We start from the raw sequence: 5,824 nt of genomic DNA, 5'->3' as shown, positions 1-5,824 counted from the left end.
ATGAGAGAATGTCTATAATACACAATAACAATCATGCTTTTAGAGGATTTTCTGCCATGCTTACAGAGTTTGAAGCTTCTGTTCCATCTGGTACTTTTCTTTTGTGTTTTTTCCCTCTTTTTGTCAATTCAATTATTTTTATTTTATATATTTTTAACTCTTCTTCAAAATATGTTTTTCTTAACGGAAAAATATGTTTTTCAACAGGTTCCAATTCTTCTTTTTGCATTATATTCCATTCAATTTAAAAATACTTCAAGGATAAATATTGTGAACGATTAATTTATTTATGTTTTTTCATGGACGATTATTGGTTTTCTTTTCTTTTAACTTTTCCCTTGGATTCTGAGCTTGGGGATTTTGTGATTGTTAATACGCTGTGTCATATCGACGGATGGAACTATTAACGTTTTGGTTTCTATTTCAATTGGTATGGAATATGTTTGTTTGTTGACTATCTGAAATTGTGCTAGGCAATCTAAAGGACTAACAATGATGGAAATGCAATCATTAAAAAATCTACAGATTACCTGTTGGCGCATTTAAGGATTTTTGGTAGAAACTAGCTTGCAGATTACACTTAATTTTAATCATTCTACACTTGACCATGTTTTGAAAGGAGATGGTATAGTTTTTGAGCTAACAATTCATTAACCTTTGGATGATTGCTTGTGTGATATTTTGTGAGATAACTGGCCAGAAAATTTTACTCAAAATTAGATCTCTACTGAGCTTCTTAAAGGGTAAGATTTGTATATCTTATTATTATTATTGTTATTATTGTTATTATTATTATTATTATTATTTTTATGTTGAAACATCTGTTTTTCAATATTACTGATATTTTTAGCTCCAGCATTACCATTGGCGTTTGACTACTATTACCACTGGTTCTAGCTCCAATGTTGCGGTTGATCTTAACTTCAATTTTATTTTAAGTTGTAAATCCCATATTTCTATTGGGTTTTAGTCCAAAAGTGGCATTGGTTGTAGCTTGAATGTTGCCACCACTTTTATCTTTGATTTTGACTATCTTCGTAACTTTGTGAGTGGTATTAGATCAATTAAATTATTGGAAGTGTTGGTGTTGCTGATAGGGGCATTTTAAAAGCAGAGATATACAAGCAAGATAATATTTTAATTAACATTTGCTATTAAAATCTTCTTAGATACTCCTTACGGCGAGGACTCTTGTGATCGTACAAGAAATGTTGATTTTCAGGAATTGTGGCGTTGGCAGACTAAAAAAAGGTAGTTAATTATTCCTTGCTTTCACTTACTATAAGCAAGACCATCAATATTATTAAATATTTTTTTATGCTCCATATTGATTTATTGCAAGTACAATCTTATTGGAGTCTTACGGTGTTATTCACAAAAGATATCAATATAAATAACAAACCTCCTTAACTATTGTATCTGAATGATTTAATTTCTACTTTTTTCCGTACTCATTATGTCCTTAAATTAAAATTTCTTAATTGTGAATTGTGCTTTTTTGTTGAATGTGAACTGTTTACATGAAAGTATGGGGAATTAGATTTAAGATTGAATTTGTTTTGATAGAGCAGTGCTTATGTGGTTTTGCCATTTGTTGTGTCTCTCTATTTTGCTTACTTTTTTTAAATCTTCTGTTCATTCCTTTATTTAGGAGACAATAAAATTTCATGCTTGGCACTATACACCTATGACTTTCTGTTAGCTGTTCTTTTTTTTTCCCTTTTTCTTTTCTTCTGTTCTTTTTTATTTTTTATTTTTTTTTGCTTAGTGTTTTTTTAGTAAGTTGCGTGTGATTTTTCTTGACCTTCTTGGTGCAGTACTACATATTAAACTTTTTGCCTGGCATTATTTGAGTTCAGAGTGGGAATGAAATAATTATAACAAATTGTGATACATAGCATTTTTTTGATGAAGTTGATTCGGTTTAGTAGTGGAGGTTCTGAAAGTTGTTGAAATTTGGGGAAATGAAGACTTTTAGCATGTTAAAATTGTTTTTGGGAGTTCATCACTACAATGGCAACAATGTAGACTTGGGAACAGCAGGTGGAAAATACTACAGAGTATGCTGCCTAGGCATTATTGATCCAGGTGACTCTGATATCATTAAGAACATGCCTAGTGAACATGGAGGATCCCATGATCTGCATCAGGTCTTAGATTTTGGTGAGTCCTTGCCTTTTTTTCTTTTTTTTTTCTTGTTGGGAAGTGAGAAATAGCTAGTGAAGTAAGCTTCCAATGTTTGAAAGGTTCAAGATTATGATATTGGAAGCTCCTTTTATGGTACTTCTTGATTGTTCTATGGTGACTTTAAATTTTAACTTTTAGGATGTACCGTATCCCATTTTATGGACGACTTGAATTTTAATTTTACTATTGTTCTCTAGTAAAAAAAAAGAATATGTGGGAAATTCAGATGTAAAGGGAAAAAATAATAGTAGGATGGTCATAGTTAGAAAACATCACAGATGCGCATTAACAGAAGTTCACTACTGTGCGGTCTTTGTTTGTTTCACTGTTTTGAAGGTGACACAGCGGTGGTGTTCAAGGAATTTGTTACTGGTTATGATGATGATTTGACATGCAGATGCCCTTAAGCTTCTATGGTCGAGAGGCCCACTGTTTTCCTAGTAGTTGCAATTTTCTGTTCAACCTTGCAAAGTGGCGGTGTAACCTTCTTTTCCCCTATGTTGCTTTCTTGTTTCTTTTTTTCAAGGGATGATGTACCTTAGGACTTTATTAGGCTCAGGTTTTTCCTTTTTTTTTTTTTTGGGTGTGTTTTGATGTGCTGCTAATTGGTTTTAGTTCTGTTGTTGTTTAGCGACATTTGTGAGTTTTGAATGAGATTGTTTTTAAAGAAAAAAGACCACTATTTTTGAAGAAAACTAAACAAAGCTATATTTCTATAAATTTGATAAAAAAAATCCGCATTAATTTTAGAAGCAGAACATGCTCATCCCTCAACTAGTAACTTTAGAATATTAGAATGCAGAGTGTGTTTATTGTAGCTGCTCTCACGTTCTTACTAGTCAAAAGGTTTTGTTTATCTATTTTGTTGTCTTCTGTGCTCTTTTTTCCCCTCCCCTGAAGCATTAGTTTTTCATTCTCTATATTTTCTTCATCTTTTTTCTCTTCTTTCGTGTTATTCTCTCTCTCTCCTTTTCGCTATTTAGAATCGCCATCAACTTGAATGATGAGGTCGACATCTACGCTTTGGTGGCGAACTCTACTCTATTTCTTGATTCCATTTTTTTGGTGCATGTTTTGTTCTTGAGAAAGTGTGGGAAAATCGAATGAAAGATTGGGTTGAAAGATTCTCCATACATTTTCCTACTTTGAAGCTTTTTTCTGAAGTGTTAATTTCTCCATTGGACCAAAATTACTGTTGTACTTTTTCCGTATAAGTTCCTTCAACATGTTCATTATTTGCTTATGGTGCCTTTTTTCTTCATAAATTTGGCGTTTGACTACATTTCGTGATTTCGCCATCAGACATCTTTTATATTGATTCTTGAGTTTATGATTCTTCAAGTTGCGTTCCCTTTTTCCGATTTTTAGTGTTGTATGACTTTTTTTTTTGGTATATTAGATTTTTAGATGCTTCAATTTCAGAGTTAGAACTGGTCTGCCATTGATTTTGGGCACACTATGTGGTGCCATTAAGACGACAACACTCGTTTTACGCCATAAGGCGCACATGTTTTATTTGCGTGTTTGTGTTCGATATATGTATTTTTGCTGTGCGTGTAATTTTTACTATGCATTGGGATGTGATTGAGGTGGTTTGAGAAGAATAGGAAGAAAACAAAGATGGATGTGTTTGGGAAAGGAGAGATATGATGAAAATTGGCTGGAGAAAACTTTCTGCTTTCCTTTGACTTTTTGTAATGTCGTTCTCAATTTGGCTCTACAAAGCTGTAATGATTCACTGCCTCTCTAGTTTTTTGGAGGTTGGGCTTCAAAACCATCTCATCGTTTGCTTAATTGGTCTTTCAATTTCACGTTCAAAATATACACCACCATGGGGCATGCCATTGCCTGCTTCCTATTTCCATATGATTATCGAGGGTCATGCCTGATTTGGATCATTGTCTCTCTCATTTTTTTTTTGTTTTTCCTTCGTTTCTTGTGAAATTGGTTTCTGTATAACAGAGTTAGGAGTGGTATTTAACTAGTGAAAGTATTATGAAGTGAATCCCTTTTCGGTATTCTGGTTTAATAAGAAACAAAAAGGCTCACTTTTCTTTTATTTCTCCCTTTTTCTTGTTCTTATCACTCAGTTTCAATCTAGGATGTATTTTTCTTTCATAACAGTTAAGGCATTTTAATTGCAAGAAAACATGGTTACAAAATTTCTTTTCTAAAAGCTACATCATTTATATATTGTGTGAAAGATTGCCTGCATTCGTTTCTACTGTAAAAACTCTAAAACCAAGTCTACAAACCTAAACTCCTCCATAAAAGCTGCTACTTTGTAATTGTCTCACACGTTCACAAAGTTTGGTGCATTAGTTTCTCATAGACCAACTGAAGGCATGGCATTAGCTGATGCAAGGTTTATACAGAAAAGCGGTGCTTTCTTTAACTATTACAGGACAAGTCAATTGACATTCTTTATTCTATTTTACTATAAATTCTCTTTAACTTTTGTCTTTTGTCACTTGCAATATATTTTTTATATGTTGTTCTCTTGAGATGTTTAATTCTTAGTTGTCATTGTGGGAAATAAAATGCAGATGTTGCTACAGGGAACTATCTTCAATTAATTATCGGAAGGCTTTCTTTCTTGGTAGAAAGAGTCTTCAGCCATCTGGGAATATATGTTGCATCAATTACAAAGAGTTTCAAAGGTCGTCAAAGACACTTGTTTTCAGTATGTTAAGTTGTTTGACTGTGATTACATTTTAAAGATTATATTGTTTGCCCTCGTTCTAGCTCTTTTGTTGTTTTTCGCATTACAAATTCCTAATGAAAGTATTTAAAATCAGTTTAAAAAAATGAATTCAAGAAAGTCAAAATTAATCTTTAAATAAACATTTTTAACAACTAAAAAAAAATGTCAAAACACTGCATTCAACTTTAGAGGTCAAAAAGCTGTATTCAACTTTAGCATTGAGGGTCACACGTGGGATGCACGTGGATTTCAACAGGTTTTTCATTAACTGTTTACTACCATTTCTTGTTTTCATTACGTATATTTGTTGATTATTGTCATTGGTTTTTGGTTTACCTGAATGTTGATTGTTGAATAAGATAAGATGATCTTTGTTGCAAATTTTTAACATTTTCTCTCTCTCCCCCTCTCTCCAACTGCTATTTTTAATATAGTTCCGAACTTTTATAAGCTGTTAATTGAAAGTTTTGTGGATATGATATGAGTTAGACAAGATTGTACCTTACTAAGCCCATCTTATTAGTTCTTCTGAGAGAGAGTGGATAATTTTGTTGCTCTTCGTATTTTAATTAAAAAATATGCCCGCAAATGTTTTGTTCTTGACGTGAAATTTCCTTTGTTTGTAGTAATATTTTTTAATCCAATGTATGCCATGTGTGCTTTAGGTGGGGTTGCGCATGATTAGTAATGATGGCACAATAATGTATAGTTGTTATGACTAAGGCCATCTGTACTTACAAAAACAGTTAGGTACTTTTTTTATCCTATATGTGTAGAGAAAAGTGCACCTCTATGATTAAATTTTGATAGTTTCTTTTTAACTTCTCTCGATGAAGTCATGGTCCCTTATTGGACACTGTATTGACTATTATAGTATAACGTGTATTTAACTTGGAAATCTTGCGCTCCTATTAAAATCAAGGTCTTTGCCTA

General features: G+C 32.5%; 1 long non-coding RNA gene across 1 annotated transcript; it reads left to right on the top strand.

Moving 5' to 3' along the window:
• Positions 1-8: 8 nt before the first annotated feature.
• On the top strand, positions 9-2,756 carry LOC112094112. Its single transcript, XR_002903363.1, has 4 exons — positions 9-90; positions 1,170-1,251; positions 1,915-2,163; positions 2,524-2,756. It is a non-coding gene; the product is annotated as an uncharacterized LOC112094112 (long non-coding RNA).
• Positions 2,757-5,824: the final 3,068 nt, after the last annotated feature.

The sequence above is a fragment of the Morus notabilis genome, unplaced genomic scaffold (assembly GCF_000414095.1).
Source record: "Morus notabilis unplaced genomic scaffold, ASM41409v2 Scaffold6416, whole genome shotgun sequence".
NCBI classification, from domain to species: domain Eukaryota; kingdom Viridiplantae; phylum Streptophyta; class Magnoliopsida; order Rosales; family Moraceae; genus Morus; species Morus notabilis.
This window is presented reverse-complemented; position numbering and strand designations above follow the sequence as displayed.